Source organism: Podarcis erhardii, assembly GCF_964252035.2.
Source record: "Podarcis erhardii genome assembly, chromosome: 14".
Taxonomy (NCBI): domain Eukaryota; kingdom Metazoa; phylum Chordata; class Lepidosauria; order Squamata; family Lacertidae; genus Podarcis; species Podarcis erhardii.
In genome coordinates this window covers 5,010,811-5,030,215 of record NC_138503.1, presented here as the reverse complement: position 1 = coordinate 5,030,215, position 19,405 = coordinate 5,010,811, and the positions used below count along the sequence as shown (strand labels likewise).

Here is a 19,405-nt window from a genome sequence, read left to right as displayed (position 1 = left end):
GGTCACTCATGAAGGCGAGGGCTGGGCTGACTCCCCACCCACCCAGTGCATGTGCACGATGCACAATCCCTGCCACGCTTATGCACACCCCGGGCACCAACAACTGATGCTATGCCACTGGGTGAACTCCCCTTTTGAACAGAGGTTGGATGGCCGCCTGCCAGGGATTCCTGCATTCCAGGGGTTTGGGCCTGAAGACCCTTGGGGTCCCAACTCTACAATACTACCATCCTGTGATTCTGGTCTTCTGCCTTTTCCTGGGCAACAGAGCAGTACTTTCAGTACAATAAAAATATTTAAAAGCCAAAATATAAAGCCAGTTCAAAAACAGCAATAAAAGACAAATCAGCAAGCTCAGATTAATAACTCTAAATACTGAATGAAATGCACATCTGAAGCAGATTAAACATCATCTGGATATATATATATTTAAGCAGACTTCTCTGTGCAGAGTTCCAAATCTTGGTTGTAGCCATAAGGAAAGGAACATAGTTCAGTGACTGAGCATCTGCTCTGTATGCAGAAGGTCCCAGGCTCAGTCTGCAGGCAGCCCTTGGAAGGAATTCCTGTCTGAAACCCAGGAGAGCTGCTGCCAGTCTGTGCTCAGAAAAGTGGAATACTTGCTCACAGATTTATTGACATCGGCACGAGATGCTATAGCTAGGAAGTGGAAGGGGCAAGGTGACTATCCAATGGAAGAATGTATAAGGAGGTGTGGGATATAGCTAGAAATTAACGTGCACTATCAAGCTAAGATGGCGAATATGGAGGAGAAATTATTTTGAGAAGATATGGAAGGTATTTGTAGAATTTGTACTGTTAAAACAGAAATCGCAATGTTGGGAGGTTGGATAGTTACAATGGATAGTGGTCTCGGGGGTGGAGTGCACATTATATATATATATATATATATATATATATATATATATATATATAAGAAAAGTTGGGGAGACATGATAGCAGGTGTGTAAAATTAGACATGGTGTGGAAAAGTGGACACAGAAAAAACTTCTCCCTCACTTATAATAGTAGAACCTCCTAGGCTTCCAGTGAAGCTGAATGTTGGAAGATTCAGGACGGGGGGCAAAACAGACTACTTCATGCAGCACAGAGTTAAACTATGGAACTCTCTCACACAGGAGGTGGCGAGGGTCACCAACTTGGACAGCTTTAAAAGAGGGTTGGACAAATGCATGGAGGAGGAGAGGGCTGTCAATGGCTACCCGTTGCAATGGCTATAGTCCTCTTCTAATTCCAGATGCAGTGCGCCAGTTGTTGGAACCTCACAAGGAGGGGGAGTGCTGCTGTTGCACTCAGGTCCGGCTTTCAGGCTTCCGGAATGAGCCCCTGGCTGGTCACTGTGAGAACAAGAGGCTGGACCAGATTACGTTTGTATGTCAACACTGAACTGGATGGACCCATGGTCTGACACAGGGCTCAGCAAACTTTTTCAGCAGGGGGCCAGTCAACTGTCCCTCAGACCTTGCGGGAGGCTGGACTATATTTTGAAAATAAAAATAAAAATGAACGAATTCCTCTGCCCCACAAATAACCCAGAGATCCATTTTAAATAAAAGGATACATTCTACTCATGTAAAAACACACTGATTCCTGGACCATTCGCGGGCTGGATTTAGAAGGCGATTGGGCCAGATTCGGCCCCCAGGCCTTAGTTTGCCTGTCAATGGTCTGATGTATAAAGCAACTTTCTAAGACCCTGGCAGTCATTCCTCTTCTGGTCACTGCTATAGACGCACAACCTGTCTGTCTCCAGGCACTGCGGTTGTCTGCAGGAGATTCCCACCTGGCGGAGCTGATGCTGCCAGCCTTCATGTCACGTTCGCAGACATCTTTGTAATGCAGAGTTGGTCTGCCACCTGCTTGGTGCCTAAGGCCAGCTCCCCATAGAGCACATCCTTGTCATCTCCATGCTGTGGACAGGACTAAGACAGCATAGATGCCACTGAGGCAGAAGTGAAAACATGCTGGGAATGTTGGCTTGGGAGAGCAGATTTTTGTTTGAGGTTCTGTCCTGTCATGTGATGCCCAAAATCTTCCTGACGCAGCACATGTGGAAGGCATTGAGGCATCGCTCCTGGCAGGTGTCAGTTGCCCACGACTCACTACCATCAAGCAGCATGTTCAACAGGCAAGCCTGTTCATCTTGGTATTGGTTGTTGGCACCACATTCTTCCCTACCCTTTTGGTGAGACGAGCCAGGGCTGTAGTAGTTGTTGCAGTAAAGGGCTTGTGTGCACCCACCGTCCTCACCAGAGAGCAATCTGGCCGGCTCATTCTGGACCAGCTGAAGTTGCCACAGCTTTTTAAGGCAGCCTCATATGGAGTGCATTATATTGAACCACTAGAGATGTGGCAGAAAGCAGCCTTGCCCAACCTGGTGCGCTCCAGATGCTTCAGACCACAACTCCTGCCAGGCACACAGCTGATGGGAGTTGTAGTTCAAAGCAGCTGGAAGGCACCAGGTTGGGGAATCTTGGACTAAAGCATGTGTCACTATAGCCAGGTCTAACCTCTCAAGGAAAACATTTAATTGCCTAATCAATTAATGATACAACCCTCTCTAGGTATTTTCAGAAGTAAGTCCAACCATCCTCAGTGATGCAGACAGTATGGTAAGCTTTCTTCCATCCAACAGCATGCTTTATAAGTCCACCATAAAAATGTAATGTCTGATTTACTCTCTGTTTGTTTGCTTAGATGATAAATGATGATGTATTACAACCACACGTCTCTTATTCCCAGCCACTTTATATTCCCCATGTTCACCAGGACTACATTTTTGTTGCCCTTATGAAAGTGGAGTGCTGGCCATATATATTTGTAAACAGAAACCATTGGGGTAAAAGTCCTTGCCTTTAGCAGCATCTGCATCATTCGCCCCTTTTCTTCAGAGGAGCCGCTACCAACAAGAGCTTGGGGTTCTGATGATGCTCATTTATAGGCCTGCTCCAGTAGCTGGTGCAACATCTGGGCTTTCCTTTCGTCTTGTGGTTTTATTATTCCTTGTTGCAGACCCTGCTTGGGATTTATCCCACCACAGTGGTGGAGGCATGAACAACTTGAACATCGTCTGGTTCCTGAGCAGCTTTGAAGGGAAGAATTGCAAGGCAGAAATGTGGATTTTCATTCCTGGAGGCCTGCCAGGGGCTAATTGGCGAGATTCATGATTAGAAGCCCTGCTGTATGTGTAGGTTTAATAAACTGTGAACATCTGGTTCCAGCAGGGCCAAGGAGGAGGAGGCCTCACTCTGTATTGCTTTTGCATAAACCCTGTAAATCCCATTTGAGATGAATATTTATTTGTACTTCTGTACAGTTAGGAGAGGAAAAGGTGACACAAACCCACTTTGTGATGTTTCATTTGCTCTTGTGCAATAAATCACTTTCTAAGGTCAGTGTGCAGCAGGAACCACAGCATTAGTCAGACCTTCCTCAATAAAGTACTAGGGAGTCAGAGGAGGCACCGGGTTCCTCCCAGTCAGTGGAAGAACTGAAGTGGAAGAGCACCTTCTTTGTCTGCAGAAGGCCCCAGCTTCTGTCCTCAGCATCTCCTGCCAGGGCTGGCTGTGTCCACTGCTGGAAGATTTATCTGGGAAATGCAACGTCTACTATGGAGTGATGCCCATCTTCATTGCTGCTTCAACTCATGAATCACATAAACATTTCGGCTGGACAAGAGTGGAGAAAGGATGGCACATATTACAGAAAAGAAAAGCAAGGAGGAAAGACCCAGATTTCTGTGAAGTTTACTCCTTAATGTGAATCTTGTAATTATAGCTGCTGACCAATATCCAAATACCTGTGTTAGCTGCCTGGTCTTAGACAAGGCCTGACTGCATTTTTCCAACTTCAGGGCAAATGTGATCCAAGGATGGTTGAATCTATCAATGCTGGTTTCTCTCAGTTTCTTATTTTTCCAGTCTTAAGTTTGGTTCACCACTATATAACATTTTTTTAAAAAGTCCTCATGAAATTCATCAGCATTTCAGGGCAATTTTCTAAGCTGTTATATTCAATTTTTCCTGATATGCACATTTTTGCAAAGCAATTTGCCCCAAAATAAAGAGTTTTCATGGGATATTTTCACACTTTCCTGTAATATTTGTGGTTTTGTACCCATTACTTGTCTGGAGCACTGCCTTGCAAAATTCAGGGAAGTGTAGGTTTTGAAGGATGACTGTGAGTAGACTAAGCCTACTCACATTGTGCTTAGTGGAGCATAGGATCTCATTCTTGGACTAAAATGAGGAGCAAGGATACTAGTTTCAGCCCATCATTCTTAGCACAGAGAGAGACCATAATGGAGTAGAGGGAAGGGCTTGGCAGATCTTTAAAATTAGCTATATTCCCTTTGATCCCATACGTCCCTTCTGTGTTGGTTCCTTAAATACCAATATGTGAAGTCTGAATAATTCTCCCAGACTTGCTGAGAGCCTAGCATGCCTCTGGGGAGCCAGATGGTTACAGTGATTAGTAATGGGATCGGGCCTTTTGCTTGAGGGACACAGCCTGGATCTTCCTCCAGACTTGAAATGGCTAAAGCTTAGCCTGGATTATCTGCCAGGAATGGAAACTTGAGCCAAGTGCAGATATTACAGTTGCAACACACCTAAGTCTACCGTCAAGTAGCATTTTGGTTTGTTTGTACTGTCTAACGCGCAGTTGGCAAATTGGGTCCTTTGCTCTCCACCTCCCAAATCCCATGAGGTCTTGGCGTCGTAAATTTTCTCAACAGTGTTTGGAATGTTTCCTTGGAGTTCATGGCTTTGAGTGACATTGTGTGTCTGCCCAAACAGTTGATGTGAGCACCTGAGATTGTCTAGCATTCTGTTGTCTGTGGTTGCACTGGACAAGACTGGAGCCAAAGATGCTCCAGGATTGTGTGTGTGTGTGTGTGCGCGCGCACCGTGTGTGTCTTTATTTTCCCCCTCATCTGTGTGGTATAGTGATTAGAATGCCAGATTAATACGGGGAGACCAGGGTTCAAATTCCCACTTAGCCATCAAGCTCATTGGGTGACCTGAAGCCAGTCACTTTCTCTCAGCCAAACCTACCTCACAGGGTTATTGTGAAGAGTGTGCTCTGCCTTGAGCTCGTTGGAGGAGAAGTGAGGTATAAATGTCATGAATCAATAAATGTGTGCTGTGTTCTTGCCTGAGGAAAGAAAAGCCTCTTCAGTGGAAGTATTTTGGAGACACTTCTTTCTGCACAGCTTCCATATTCTGTCTTCAGTAACCGGAAAGACAATGCATATCTCTATTCTAACTGATTGATCAGAGAAATGTATATAAATAACCTGTCATGTTGAGATAAGTAAGGATTTTCTGATCTCTGGGGCACAATCTTGTATAAGTTTGAATCAAATCTACTGGGGAGTTTCAGTTGTGCAAACCCCACCCACTGCTGCTTCCTTGATTCAGTTTGACCTCTGCAGGAGACCACTATTGTGGATCATGCTCTAAATGACTCTCACTGACACAGAAGTATCAAGGCAACAACTCTCCCCAACCCCCAATGCCTGCTGGAGAGGGCAAGAAAGCTGCATATTCAGCTAAATTCCCAGAACAGGTGTGGAGCTGCTGAAAGCAGAGGAAGGCTGTTCCAGATGTTGGCAGCTGCCGCAGGAGAGGCCTTCGCATTATCTATGGTAATATTTTCTGAGAAGCTGTTTAGAGTTTTGTTTCTGAGTGGGGGAAGGGGGGGAGGAGACTTTAAATGCATGCAAACCCTTTTTATGGTGCATAGATATGAAGCAAATGTTGCTTCCATCTGTCCTGTCGTTGCAGAGTCTGGTGAATGAGGTTCTCCAGCGCCTCTGCTCTGCTCAACTCTGTGACTGACATAGGAAAGGGATCCTGTTTCCTTAGTCAGGGCAGCATACTTGTTCATTTTGGCCAGTAAAACGACAACAGAGCCAACATTTTTGGACAGCAGAGCCAAACTGGACATTCTTCCACATCTATAACCGGATCTGATTATAAGTCAATTTGCTATGCACATAGTTCCCCCTTAGAGGCTGCTCTTGATTAACATGGAGGGAGGGAGCATGGCCATCCCCTGTCCAGAATAAGGAACAAAGTCATCTCCCCTTTTGCCTTTCCAAGAAGGACCATCACTGGGGGAGTGAGCACCCGCTTTGCATTCAGAAGGTTCAAACCTTGAGCCACTATCCTGAACCCCTCAGAGGAATTGTGGAAAGGGGGGGGGTCAGATGAGGAGGAATGGGAGGAGATCAGAGAGTTGGAGGAGTTGGACCCATGGGAAACACCTAGAGCAGAGGTTTTCAACCTTTTTGAGTCCACAACTCCCTTAACCAACTACATTCTTTCTGCAGCATCCCTGTGGGGCTCAGGAGCCCAGTTATGTCGCCCCTTTCCTGCAGACCTGGCAGCCCCTCACACCTCCCTTGTGGAGGGTTCCCTCAGCCTCCTCTCCTTGGGAGTCCTCTGAGCAGCTGCTGCTGCTGTCCCTGGACTCTGAGCTGTCTCCCCACCCCCACCCCAAAGAGAGGTGCCTCCCAAAGCTTATAGCCAGGGAAGAGGGAAAGAAAGAGGGACAGAGGCCAGTGTTGCCTGCAGCACCCATGACCATCATTCAAGGCACCCTAGGGTGTCACACTGGTTGAAAAGCACTGTCCTAAAGGATTGGAGTATACGGATTCAGGGACAAGTCCAACCCTGGTGAGGATCCCAGCGGTCTTAGGGGTGGAGACTCTGATGCAGGGAGAGGACCAAGTGGTTGTCAGCAGAGCTGCCTGCCTCAGTGCCATAACATCTCCCAAGTGCAGACTAGGTGGCTCAGACGCCTTCCCCTGTCAGTGGGGAGCCCTCCTTTTCAGGGGAGGTGCTAGGATGAATTTGACATCTCCATCTCCAAGGATGTGGGGACGACTGTGCCAGTGGGAATGTGTTGTTAGAACCACCCCAATCCCCAAGTGGTGAGTGATTCCAAGGGTTGCAGACACTTACCCCCGAGTTCAGTTTCCTTGGAATGAAGTTCAGCAGAGACTGTGGTGTTTATAGGATATATGGTTTATTTACCCATATATACAACAACCAAAGCCAAAGGGAGTGGTGCTCATAGCATTAACACCCTAACATACCTTGCTTCCAGGAGAGTCCTAGAGCCCAGCACCCAGCTAACATGTCTCTGTCTCTCGTCTTCTCAGCCTGCAGACTGCTTTTGCACAGCTCACACACAACTCCTCTCCTACTGTTCCCTGTCAACCAGTGCAGAGAGAAGAAGCGCCCTGGTGCATCTATAGCAGCACAACCTGATGACTTCATCTGCCGCAGCTGCTGTAAAACAGGTCTGTCCCATACCGGGCTCTACAGCCACAGCAGGCACTGTGTGCTGGTCCAGGGGGGAGGAGGTTACTGTGGGGCGAGGTCCAGGACCTGAGTTGAGGGTTGGCAGTCAGTCCTCCTCAGGTGAAGCGGGGTCCACAGCGGGAAGCCGGGCAAGGACAGGAACTCTGGGGGAAACAGGACTGGATGCTGGCCGAAATAGCTCTTCATCGACGTTGCTCCCACAACCTGGGACCGGGCTCACTGGCCTTTATCTTCTCTGAGGCCAGGGGCGGTCCCGGCCCCCAGGAGACCCGCCTCTCCTGGCCTTAAGGCGAGCACTCCTCCTGGGAGAAACCAGTTCCGTCCGCCTCTCTGCCCTGAGCCTCTGCAGTTCAGGAGAGGCTGAAGGGTTACTGGGCCCAGGGGGAGACTCACCTGTAGGCACTGAGTCCTCAACCACCTCTGGAGCCAGAGTGGATTCACCTGGTGCCTGCTCCTGAGGATCCGGCACAGGTGCAGGCCTCTGAATCGGATTCCCAGGCCATCACACCCTGGAACCTTCAAACCATTCAACTTCACCTGCAAAGGCAGATTCCTTCATTGTCTCCCAAGACAACCAGCCAGGTGAGGTGGGGAAATGCTCACCCAGAGGGCACAATCACTTGTTGTAGCTCTTGCAACCCAACTCGCTCCTTGGGGATGCTGATCATGGTGCTTAACCAGCTGGCCACAACCATTGACTAGACCAAGGGACTCATTTTTGCTCTCATACCTTATGCGCCCCAGGAAGAGGAGCCCAAGAACTGGTAGAGACACAGGTGATCCTACAGACCAGCCCCCCAACATGCTCAGCCAACTTGGAGGAGTGCTTGCTTACTTACCCAATTCCCAAGACCCAAGGATGGTTACTGCGTGAATAGCTGGGCCCCACCCACTCTTCAAAAGATGAGCATTGGGGAATGTTTCTCAAGGATTGGGGTCTTATGGGGTTGCTGTAAGGATTGAACCCCCTAAAAGCTTCTTACTAAAAGCCAGGTAATATGATTGTATGTTGCACGACTTCAGGTGAACTTGAATGAACCAAGCAGAAATTTATTTCTGCAACTGCCAGCTAGTGGAGCTATTGATCCAAACATATATATCCTGACATAGTCCTGCCAGTGAGCTAAGACTGGCTGGGGAGGCCCTCTGCCAGTGATGTGTAGGCAGCCGTTCTCCATTGTGCCCCACCCATGGTTTTGTAGTGGTTCTGGTGAAGGAGCCCCAGCTGATCCTGACCACCCTATTTACTGAAGAAACAGGACCAACCATTTTAATCCATTCCTGTCTTTCTGTCTCGAAATCAGGACATGAAAGCAACAGTTTGAGCATCCCAGTAAAATCCAAAGTTCCTGGGCTGTCTCAGGGGCTGTCTCTGGCCATGGCACGGGAAGACCATGGGTGTACAGGTGCTTTTCTACACCTGCAGATCTTTCACAACCTCTCTCTGGGATGGTTTGTTCAGTTCAGGGAGCGGCACAATCTATTATTGTGATTCTGAAGGTCCTTGGCCTACTTTGGTGGCCAAACAGCTCAGGACTTATATAAGCCTTTCTAGAACGTTTCAAAAATAACACTGTTCTCCCTTCCTTCCCAGCCTGCAGGGGAAAGAGTTCGGAACACTTTGCTCCCATCCAAGGCTAAACTCAGCATCTGGCTGAAGACTCACCAGCCTCCTTGTGTCTGTGACACCTTTTTTGCATTTCTGAGGCTCCGTGCATATGTTCAGGGAGCAGGCGGGGGGGGGGGGGAGGAAGCAGGTCCTGATCAAATTACCAAAGTAGGGTGTTAGCAAATTTCTTGTTTGCATGGCAGAGTAGTTCACATGCTCCTGTGGAAGAATCAGATCTGCGAGTCAAGGAGAGTTTAGTGGTTAGAGCATCAGACAAGGACCTGAGAGAGACCTACTTTCAAATTCCAAAAATGAGGGGTGCAAAAAGTTGTAACATGACTTGGGAATTAAACAGGTTAAATTAGTATAATTTAGTTTTGCTTGGTAAATAACGTGTGTAAAATTGTATAGAAATCATTAAAAATAGCTGTCAGGTACTTGTAGTTATATATTTTTATTATTTATTTACAGTGGACTCTCAGGTTACGTTACCTTCGGGTAACGTAACTTTCAGGTTACGAAAGGAGCAAACCCGGAAGTGTATTCTTCCCAGTTTTGCCATATGCGCAGAAGTGCTATATTGCGTTGTGCATGTGCGCAGAAGCAGTGTCTCTACTTGCAGATTTTTCGGGGTATGTATGGACCCCTGGAATGAATTACATTCATATCCAGAGGGTCCACTGTATTATACACAGTGCTATTTTTCTAGAAAAAGAGGTGCTGGAACTCACCATGAACTCACCTGGTTCTCTTGTAATGGCAATGGCGCCTACCTGAGAGGTGCTGGAACAGAGTTTTGGTGAGTTCTGGCTGGAAAAAAACCCCTGATTATACATATATTACCTGAGACTTTCAGAAGTTTAAATTATTTGGTTTTCTAAGAGCAGTTTATGTGCTTCTTAATCAAATGTAGACTTACCAAATTAAATGTTGTCCAATCACAGAACTAATAGCAGATTTGAATTCCCCACACCCATATTATTGAAACCACTCGCTGAAGAAATTTGCAAAAAATAAGTTTCACCCCCTAAAATGACACGTCCTACTGCTCTAGGCATGAAGCGCACTGGGTGACCTAGAACCAGTCACCATCTCTCTGCCTAAACTACCTTACAGGGTTGTTGTGAGGATGAAACAAGCTTCCTGGAGGAAAGGGGAATATAAGTAGAATGAAAGAATGTAGTCCTGAGCCCAGGTGATTTGAGCTTGCTCTCCAGCCACTCAAGGAACAGGGACCCTGGTGGTGGTGGTAAAACTGGCAACTCTAAAAGCTGAGGCCTTTCTTGGAGGGAAGAACCAATGATCATCCCCCACTTGTCACTTTTCCCATGAAAGATGGGGCTTACCAACAGAAGAAACATCTCCAGAGCTGCTAAAGCTTCTGGTAGCAAGGCTGCCCAAGGAAAAATCAGTCTTCCCCAACCTGGTGCCCTCCAGTTGTTTTGGACATAAACTCCCATCATCTCCGACAGTAGGCCACGGTGGCAGGGGCTGATGGGGCTGATGGGGCTTGTAGTCCAAAACATCAGAATGACTCTTCCTCAAGAGGACACCAACCAACTCCTTTTCCAGACCATGGGGAGTGGCAGGAGAAACAATTCAGGAAGAACCAGGCCTCCAATGTGCAGCTTGGAATCAGAGAACTTTCCCTTGAGATGGGCAGTGTGTGCAACAAGATATCCATTCATCACTCAGCCGTGTCCTTCATTGGGGTCATGGCTTGTCCAGTCCTTTGTCTGTATTAGGAAGCCAACAACCTCTCCATCAAAAGAGCCAGCCTCTGTCTTAGTGGGTCTGTGGAGTGGGAAGGGCTGTAGATTTCTCAGTGGGATCATCAGGTGCCTTCAACATGGTGGTGTGTATAATTCTCTATTTCTCCTTTACATCTCCAGGTGTGGCAGTGCTGGACCGATGTCTTGCCTCAGTGGTGGACTGGATGAGAGCAAATAAGCTGAAGCTCCATTCAGATAAGACAGTGGCACTCTTGGGAGGTGGCCTGTTCTTGAGGGGGTTACACTTCCTCTTAAGGAGCAGCTACATAACTTGGGGGTGCTCCTGGATCCATTACTGTCGCTTGAGGCCCAAGTGGTCTTGATGGCACGTAGTGTCTTCCATCAGCTTCGGCTGGTGGCCCTGCTATGCCCCTATCTGGACAGGGATGACCTAACTTCTGTGGCTTATACTCTGGTAACCTGTAGGCTGGATTACTACAATGTGTATATACGTGAGTCTGCCTCTGAAGATGGTTCAGAAACTTCAGCTGGTGCAAAAGGCAATGGCCAGATTGCTTACCAGAACAAGATGGTTTGAGTATATAATGCCAGTCCTCGCCCAACTGCGCTGGCTGCCAATTCATTTCCAGGCCCAATTCAAAGTGCCTCTCCCCATACAATGACCTGGATCCAGCTCTTGTCATCTGTGGCCCTTCTCTATGTCCCTCCTACCTGCGAGGTTTGGAGGTGGCCACATGAGAATAGGCCTTTCCTGTGGTGGCTCCCCACCTATGGAATGCTCTCCCTAGAGAGGCTCGCTGGGTGCCATCATTACGTGTTTCCAAGTTGCAGGCAAAAACGTTCCTCTTTACCCAGGCCTTCAGTCATTAAATGATCTATGGCCTGTTACGGGGGGTGGGGTGCACAGTTATGATTCTTTTATTATTATGCTGTCTATTATTATGCTTTGTATTATGTTTTAATTATTATGCTCTGTAAAATACATTTTTTATGTCTTACACCACCCTGGGATCTTTTGATAAAGGATGGTATATCAATCGAATATCATTATTGTTAATCATCACCATACGGCTGGGATGCCTGGTGCCGTCTGGATACTGTTGAACCCCCAGCTCCCAGCAGCCCCAGCCAGCAAGGTCAAAGGTCAAGGACGAGGGGAGTTGTGGACGCAGGTTCCCCACCCCTGATGTACAGTATAAGCGCATCAGAGGAGCCCTTTGCTGTCTCTAGTCAGCACCCAGATGGGAAAGACCACCAGCGGCACAAGAGGGTTCCTGTGCTCTTCCCACTCTTATTTCCCAGTAACTCTGTAAATACTTATTTCTGTTTTTAGTGATAGACTGCCTCTGAGTCTGGAGGTTCTATACCATAGTTTCCATACCTCTGGTTACCACATCTCTTTTCCATGAATTTGTTGAATCTCCATTTGTAGCTGTCTAACCTTGTGACTGTGCCCTGTGAATCTTGTATCTGGTTTTCTTAAAATTAAACCCACAAAGCTCTCAAAACAGCATAGAGAATACTGAAAGTAATAATTATGCTGTGTGCGCTCTTGCCAGGGCAATCCTCAGCATGCCTGCTCACATGTCAGCCCCATTAAGTGCATAGAGGGTTGCAGCCTGGAATTATGGACAGATTGAGAAGCACAGGTGGAGGTGAGCAAGAAGGAGGAATGGGAGGAATTGTTTGAGGGAGCAGGCCTTTGGTACAAGGGGTGATGGTGGAGCGAAAGTCACAAGTGGGGATGTAGCCCTGGATAATTCTGTAGGAGGGAATGGTATGGTTTCCTCTGAAAGAGTGGCCAATAGGTGGCGCACTGCAATCAATTACTGGGCTCACCTGGAAGGCAGCTACAACTACAGCTTGTCAGGCTTAGCTGCAAGGACAGAGGCAGCACCAGGTTCAGCGTCAAACAGAATTAGGCCAAGAGAGGTTTGCTGATGCCCCAGGCTGGAAGAGGCTGGTTAGTCAGCTGGAAGTGATGTTTTGTTGTCTTGCAGTGCTGTGACGGAAATGAGATTTATTGTTGTGATGGTTTGACTTTTTAAAAAAGATGGTTTTATTTTATTATGCTGGTTATAAATCACCCTAATAGAAGGTTGTGATGGCTTCTTGTTCAGAAAGCAGATGACTCAGGGTGGATTAACATGGCCATGACTTTTTTCACAAGGGGACTGCAATCCTTGCTTCCACCTGGCCATTTAAAGCTCCCCTCAGGTGTGTGTGCCTCAGAGGTCACCGTGCTTGTCAACAGGAGGGATGGATACTTGATACGAGCATATTACTGGATATTACCACCTACTAGAGCAGCAGCTCTTCAGCCTGGGCGAGCCAGTGACTTCTCCTGGGAAGCCCGGTGGAAAGGAAGGAACTTTGGTGTCTAGGTCACAAACAGGGATGGTAGAAGTTCAGCAGGTACAGTTGGCAATGAAGTCTTGGCACAGAGGTGAAAACATGGGCCCGGTGTGTGGCAGGTCTGGAAACGGTTGCATTTTAATTTTTCGCTTTTACAAATTTCAATCGAATCCTTCACAGTGTAACAGTTTTTATTTTTAAAAATGTTGCAGACAAAACTTTAAAATCTGATATAAACCAATCAAAACATTCCAAAGACCACATGGGGATGGGAAATACGTAAGTGAACCATGTGTCCTCATTACATACTTTGGGAATAATATACCTATAAATGCCAAGCATAGGGTCCATTATGTCAGCAAAGCTAACAGCAACCTTCTTTAAGATTCGGTGAGCCAGTGACAAGATATCTAAATAAAGAAAATCCAAACCAGCTTTTAAAAAAATATTTTTCCTTTCCTTTTATAAATGTATATGAAACAGAAAGAACAGTTATAACAACAGATGAAAAGCAAAAAGTGAAAAGCAAAACTATAAAATAGGCATGTAAAACGAGTCCAATTCCACATGGGTTAAAGTAACCAAGTAGAAAATCAGAATACAGAGGTAAAGTTCAGGACAACATACCTCTCCAAAAGGAAAAGTGAACAGAAGATGTCTAGGTTCTTCAGGTGAGGAATTAATGAAAGAAATGAAGTGGTGGAAGTTAAGCAGGTACAGTTCCTGCAGGTATCTATCTGTATAACTTCCTGCTTCTCAAAGGGCGCCATCAGGGATGTGCTAGGCTAGCTTGGGTAGAGGAAGGGGGAGCATTAGAAGTCCAATTAATACCTGCAAGAATTTTTTTTCTGGAAAGGACATCAGGGATTCTGTTCCTCACTGGCCTTTTCTCTGTATTGCCCTGCAGGTTCCAGCAGCAGCTGCATTGATCGCTGTAGAGTAGCAGTGCTTGCTTGGGGGTTTCAGTTTTTAAAACAACTGGTGTAAGGTGATAGTCCTTAAGGCTATGCAGTCTCAATGTGTGATGGGAAGCCTTGCACCTTCTCGTGAGTGTCACCAGCAGAATAGGAAACACACACACGGAGAGAGGGAGAGAGATTGAATTTGGATCAAACTCCAGGTATTCAGATCTACCGTACTTATCTAACCCTTTCTTCTCCAGCATGGCCCACGGCTGTGGTCCAAATGCTCCAAAGGCGTTAAATTGGGAAAAAGAATACCAGCTTGTTCTCCTAAGCCAAAGCGCTCGAACTGCAAGGCTACCAGGCATGATGGGCAGAACCTGCATCCAGGGACAGGCAAGGTGCCTCCACCCACCATTGGCTGGGCATCCCCAGCTCTGGGCTCCCGTCCTGCTCGTGGGCTTCCCACACTGGGCACCGCCAGAACAAGAGGATGGGCTCCCCTTGCGCTGAGCCTGATTCAAGAGGGGCTACGGGCTAGCAAAACGACACCAGACGGGGGAACTTGGCGCTGGCTGCTGCTCAGTCCGGCGCCTGGCTGGCAGTGCCCTGCTTGTTTGCGTGCCCCGGGCAGGAGGAGCGCCAGCGCGGCTCCTCCACCTTGACGCGCCTGGCAGCTGCTGGCACCGCGGAGGCGGGAGGCGGGAGCGGCGCTGCTGGCCAATGGGAGCTGCCTCCGCGGCTGGCGATTGGCTTCGGCGCGCCGCCGCTCGCCGATAAAGAGCGCGCCCGCGGCGCCGGGCTGCAAACTCGCCGGAGTCGCGGCTGGAGCGCTTGGCTGGCCGTAGCAGCAGCTCTGTGCGCGCGGCATCCCTGAAGCAGTTCTCGGGAAGAGGCCAACCCTGCAAGGTAGGCGCGAGGATGGTTGTGCCAGCGGACTCTGCGGGCTGCCTCAGAAGCGAGGCTGGGGACTCCGATCATAGCTGTCAACGTTTCCCTTTTTTGAAAGGAAATTCCCTTATTCCGAATAGCATTCCTCGCAAGAAAAGGGGAAAGTTGGCAGCTATGACTCCGATGGGGCTTGGCACCTAAGTGCGCTGGGGATCGCAGCCTTGAAAAGGCGGCCAAGATGGAAAGTCTTAAGACTGGCCAAAGACAGACTGGAGTTCTGCATGGGGGTTCTGCTCCTTTTCTCTCGTTCCTCTCTTGTTAAGTAAAGAAACCTGTTTTAGTAAATGGAATGTACGTATTGAATTCTATCTAAAACTACCGGGAATTTTTCTGCACAAGGGAAAGAGTTTGGTGGGGGCTGGGAAGGCTTGCTGGAGCCCGATCCTGTGCTTGTTGGCTCTGAAGGAAGGTGCACTGGATTCTGTGAGACTTACTCGCAAGTAAGCATGCCTGGATTTTTGCAGCTGTGGTGTGCAAACAGGCTTTAGCTATACAAGAATAGCATTCAGCTACGTCCTACTTGGAGTAGACCAACTGGAAGGAACAAAGATGGCTGTTAATTTCAGTGGGTATACTCCTGAGTAAAAGGCAGCTGAATACCACCCATCACCTGCTGCCTACATTTAAGAGGGCTTTAAGAGTTGCGAACAACCCAGAGATATTAACGCCTTTGTATTCCTCTCTCCCTTTTTTGGCAGGTTCTTCTGACCTCCTTCAGCTCTTCTGTGGGACTCCCGAGAAGTCAGCCGGACTCAATGTGGTTCTTGGAGAAAGTGGGGGCATCCCCTGGAGAAGGCAGCCCCCTGGGTCCGTCCTTCCTGGGCTTGCCCCCCAGCCACCCCGTGCCTAACACAGCCAAGCCGGGGGGCCCTGCGGCAGCTTTTGCCAACATACTGACCCCGGACAGGATCCCGGAGTTCTGCATCCCCCCCCGGCTGGCCAATCCTCCTCCGGCCAAGAGTCCCAGCGCAACTTTCCAGCCCCACCGCTGCCTGACCGAGCCGGGCTTGCAGCAGGCGGCCACCTCGGGCGGGGTGGGGGCCGACCGCCCCCGCCGCCCGTTCCCGCTGCCCCACCTCATCCAGGTGGAGAGCGTGGAGGAGATCGCGGACCTGGAGGAGGAGGAGGAGGAGGAGGAGGAGGAGGAAGGCGGCACGAACTCGGACCCCCACTCGCAGGCCGCCCTGTCCCTGCCCCACTTCCCCAAAGCCCAGACCTCCTACGGCTTCTGCACGCTGCTGGAGAGCCCGCACACCCGCCGGAAGGAGTCCATCTTCCACAGCGACGCCTCGCTGGGCCTGGCGCGGCCCCGAGCCAGCAGCTACGCGGGCCGAGAGCTCTCCTCCGGCCGCCCGCCGGCCCCGCTGCTCCGCCGGCCCGGCGACAGCGACACGGCCTCCTCCAGCGAGTCCTCGCCCTTCGGCTCCCCGCTGCTGGGCCGCTCCCCTGCGCTGCGCGGGCCCGGCTCGCTCTCGGAGGGGCTGCTGGGCCGGGCCTGGAGGTCGCGGGGCAAGCTGGCCAGCGCGGGGAGGGCCAGCTCCTTGTCCACGGAGGACAGCAGCTCCACGGACAGCAGCCCCAGCGCCGGGCGGCGCTCCTCCGACAGCCTCTGCGCCCGCAGCCTCTCGCCGCTGCCCATCTTCCCGCGGGACGCGCCGGGCGGCGGGGGCGGGCGGGAGAGGCTGGGCCGGGAGAGCACGGTGGGCCTGGGGCGGGGCGGGCTGCTGCGGCTCTCCTGCGAGTACTGCCCCGAGAACCGGCGCCTGCGGCTCCGCCTGATCAGCGCGGAAGGGCTGTACGAGGCGGCGGCGGAGCCCAAGAGCATCAACTGCTGCATCACCTTCTCGCTGGCGCCGGGCAAGGTCCAGAAGCAGCGCAGCACGGTCATCAAGAGGAGCCGCGACCCCATCTTCAACGAGGACTTCTTCTTCGTGGGCATTGCCGAGGACCACCTGGGCAGCCTGGCCGTCAGGATGAAGGCTGTGAACAAGGGGAGCAGCTTGAAAAGGGACCTCCTTTTGGGGGAGAGCGAGGTTCCCTTGATGAAGCTCTTAGCGGGTTAAAAAAAAGAGAAACCATTCTCTTGCAATCTGAGATATTTTATTTATTTTTTTCATACTCGTGGTTTTTTTGTTTTAAAATAAATATAATTTTTACTGAAACTTGCAAATGTTTCTCTTTTGGTATCTGTTAGGTCAGTAAATGGCTTGGACTTCAGCAAGGCCTGCAAGTTACACGCTGGAATGCACAATTCATGGTTCTGTTAATCCTGTGCACCTGTGCTTTGGCAATGTCCCATTGAGCTCTCCATGAGGCTTGCACCTAAGGAGCTGTGTACAGACTTGCAGCTTCAGTGTTTGTGTAGCAACCAGAGTGCTTTAAAGGTAAAGGTGTCCCTGCCCGTACGGGCCAGTCTTGCAAGACTCTAGGGTTGTGCACTCATCTCACTCTATAGGCTGGGAGCCAGCGCTGTCCGCAGACACTTCCAGGTCACGTGGCCAGCGTGACGAAACTGCTCCGGCGAACTGGCACCAGAGCAGCACACGGAACACCATTTACCTTCCCGCTAGTAAGCGGTCCCTATTTATCTACTTGCACCCGGAGGTGCTTTCGAACTGCTAGGTTGGCAGGCACTGGGACCGAACGATGCTGCGTCCCCACCAGAGTGCTTTACATTATCCTTAAAACAACCCCCACAGGGCAGGTGACAGGGTGGTGGTGGTGGCCAAAGCTGGTTAGTTTCAACCTACAGCTGGAGAGTCCCAGGTCCTCTCTGCTCAGCCACAGAGCTCACTCTCTCAGGGCCTCCTACCTCAGAGGGAGGCTTTAAAATGTAATTTATGAAAATATATTTGAAGTTTTCTCCCATTTGAACGCAGTGGGGCTTACTTCTGAGTAAACACACACAGGGTTGTGCTGTGAAAGGCAGCAGTTTACCTTAGACCTCCTAGTGAGTTCATGGCAAGACAGGATATTTGAACTGGAATTTTTTTTAGTTCACTGTTACACAACACTAGCTCCATTTTCATCAAGCCATCAGGGTACATTAGCCTTCCTCAGTCTGGGACTCTTCCAGTACAGAGTGCTCTACTTTGCAGTGTGAAATACAAATGCCTGTGGGCTTTGTATAGGAACACGGCAGACTGTACCTCTTGCACTTCATGACCCTATAGCATCATAGCTTATAGTTCATACCCATTATAAATAATTGCCAACTGAGGCACTCAGTGCATCTGATGAAGTGGGCCGTGGTCCATGACAATTTAAGCCACAACAAGGCTACAATCCCAAAGGGATTTACCTAGTACATAGCTGTAGTGAACCCACTAAGGTTTACTTCTGAGTAATGGGTAAAGGATTGCACTGTCAATCTATTAGATCTGAGGGTGCCACAATGTTTTGGGGCTATAATTTTGAGTAAATATAGCACTGGCTGGGTTGTTAGGTTTTGTTTCAGTAAGAGGTGCTGATGTGAAGAGTTAAGCCAGAAGTTCCCAACAGGAATTGAATCAAAGAAGAAATGTGTAGAAAATAATCCAAGCAAGAGTCCATTTCTTCAGTTGTGGCAATATGTGAATGTTCAGCTGAACAGAACTCTTCCATCAAACAGAATGTAAAGGCTGCTTGCTTTTAGCTGAACACTAAGGAAGCAAACAGCTTTGAAATCTTATGTGATAATGGCCATGGCAGCTTGCCTGCTGAATCTGTGAGGGAGTCTGAGTGGAACAGGAAGGGAGAGGTTGGATGTGTATTTTGAGCCAAAATCCAATGCTGCAGTTGTGTAGGTTCCTAACTGGGGAGGGACTGACTTGGTCCACTACCCCATTTCCTTAAAAAAAAATTTTTATTGATTTGTTTTTTTTTAAAGTGCACACATAACAAAAACAAAGAAAACAAAGAATGAAAAATGTAAATAATAAGCCTTCCCATCCTAAAGCACAGTTATAGAAAAGCACAAATGATAATATTAATAATAATTATTATAGATCACAGCTCCAAAGGGATAATAATGTAATGTCATGAGTTGAGGGTGAGGAGTAGGCTGTCTGTCAAGACCCTTCTAATTCCTGGATCCAGCAAGTGTTAAGCAATAATTCAGATTCCTGGAATATCCAAGCTAGCTTCCTGGTGAGATAATGGGTCATTAAGGTAGCAAAGGAAGTGGCTCTGTGCCAGACATCAAATGAATGAGGCCTCCTCCCTCAATTCACTGGGAGTTAGAAAAGACAAAGGCCCAAGCTCAGTTGTGTGTGTGTGTAAGCTTGAAGCTGGAGGAAGAAGCAGGCTGAAGTCTCTGAGGGGACAACCATGCCTGATCTCTTCTTGAATCCAAGGCTGTGGCTATGGGGGAAGCAAGACCCCTTTGGGGTGTTAATGCTGTGAACCCCTCCATCGTGGGCTCAGGTTGTAGACATGTGTAAATAAACCATATATCCTAAAGACACCACAGTCTCTGCTGTCCCTCATTCCAACCCTGGGGAAGTGCCTGGAACCCCTGGAACC

The 19,405-nt window shown here is 48.9% G+C and overlaps 1 pseudogene across 1 annotated transcript; it reads left to right on the top strand.

Moving 5' to 3' along the window:
• The first annotated feature begins 14,778 nt into the window (after positions 1–14,778).
• LOC309328563 (C2 calcium-dependent domain-containing protein 4C pseudogene) lies at positions 14,779–17,064 on the top strand (annotated as a pseudogene). The gene is made up of 2 exons (XR_014161600.1): positions 14,779–14,860; positions 15,601–17,064. The product of XR_014161600.1 is annotated as a C2 calcium-dependent domain-containing protein 4C pseudogene (transcript).
• The last annotated feature ends 2,341 nt before the right edge of the window (positions 17,065–19,405 follow it).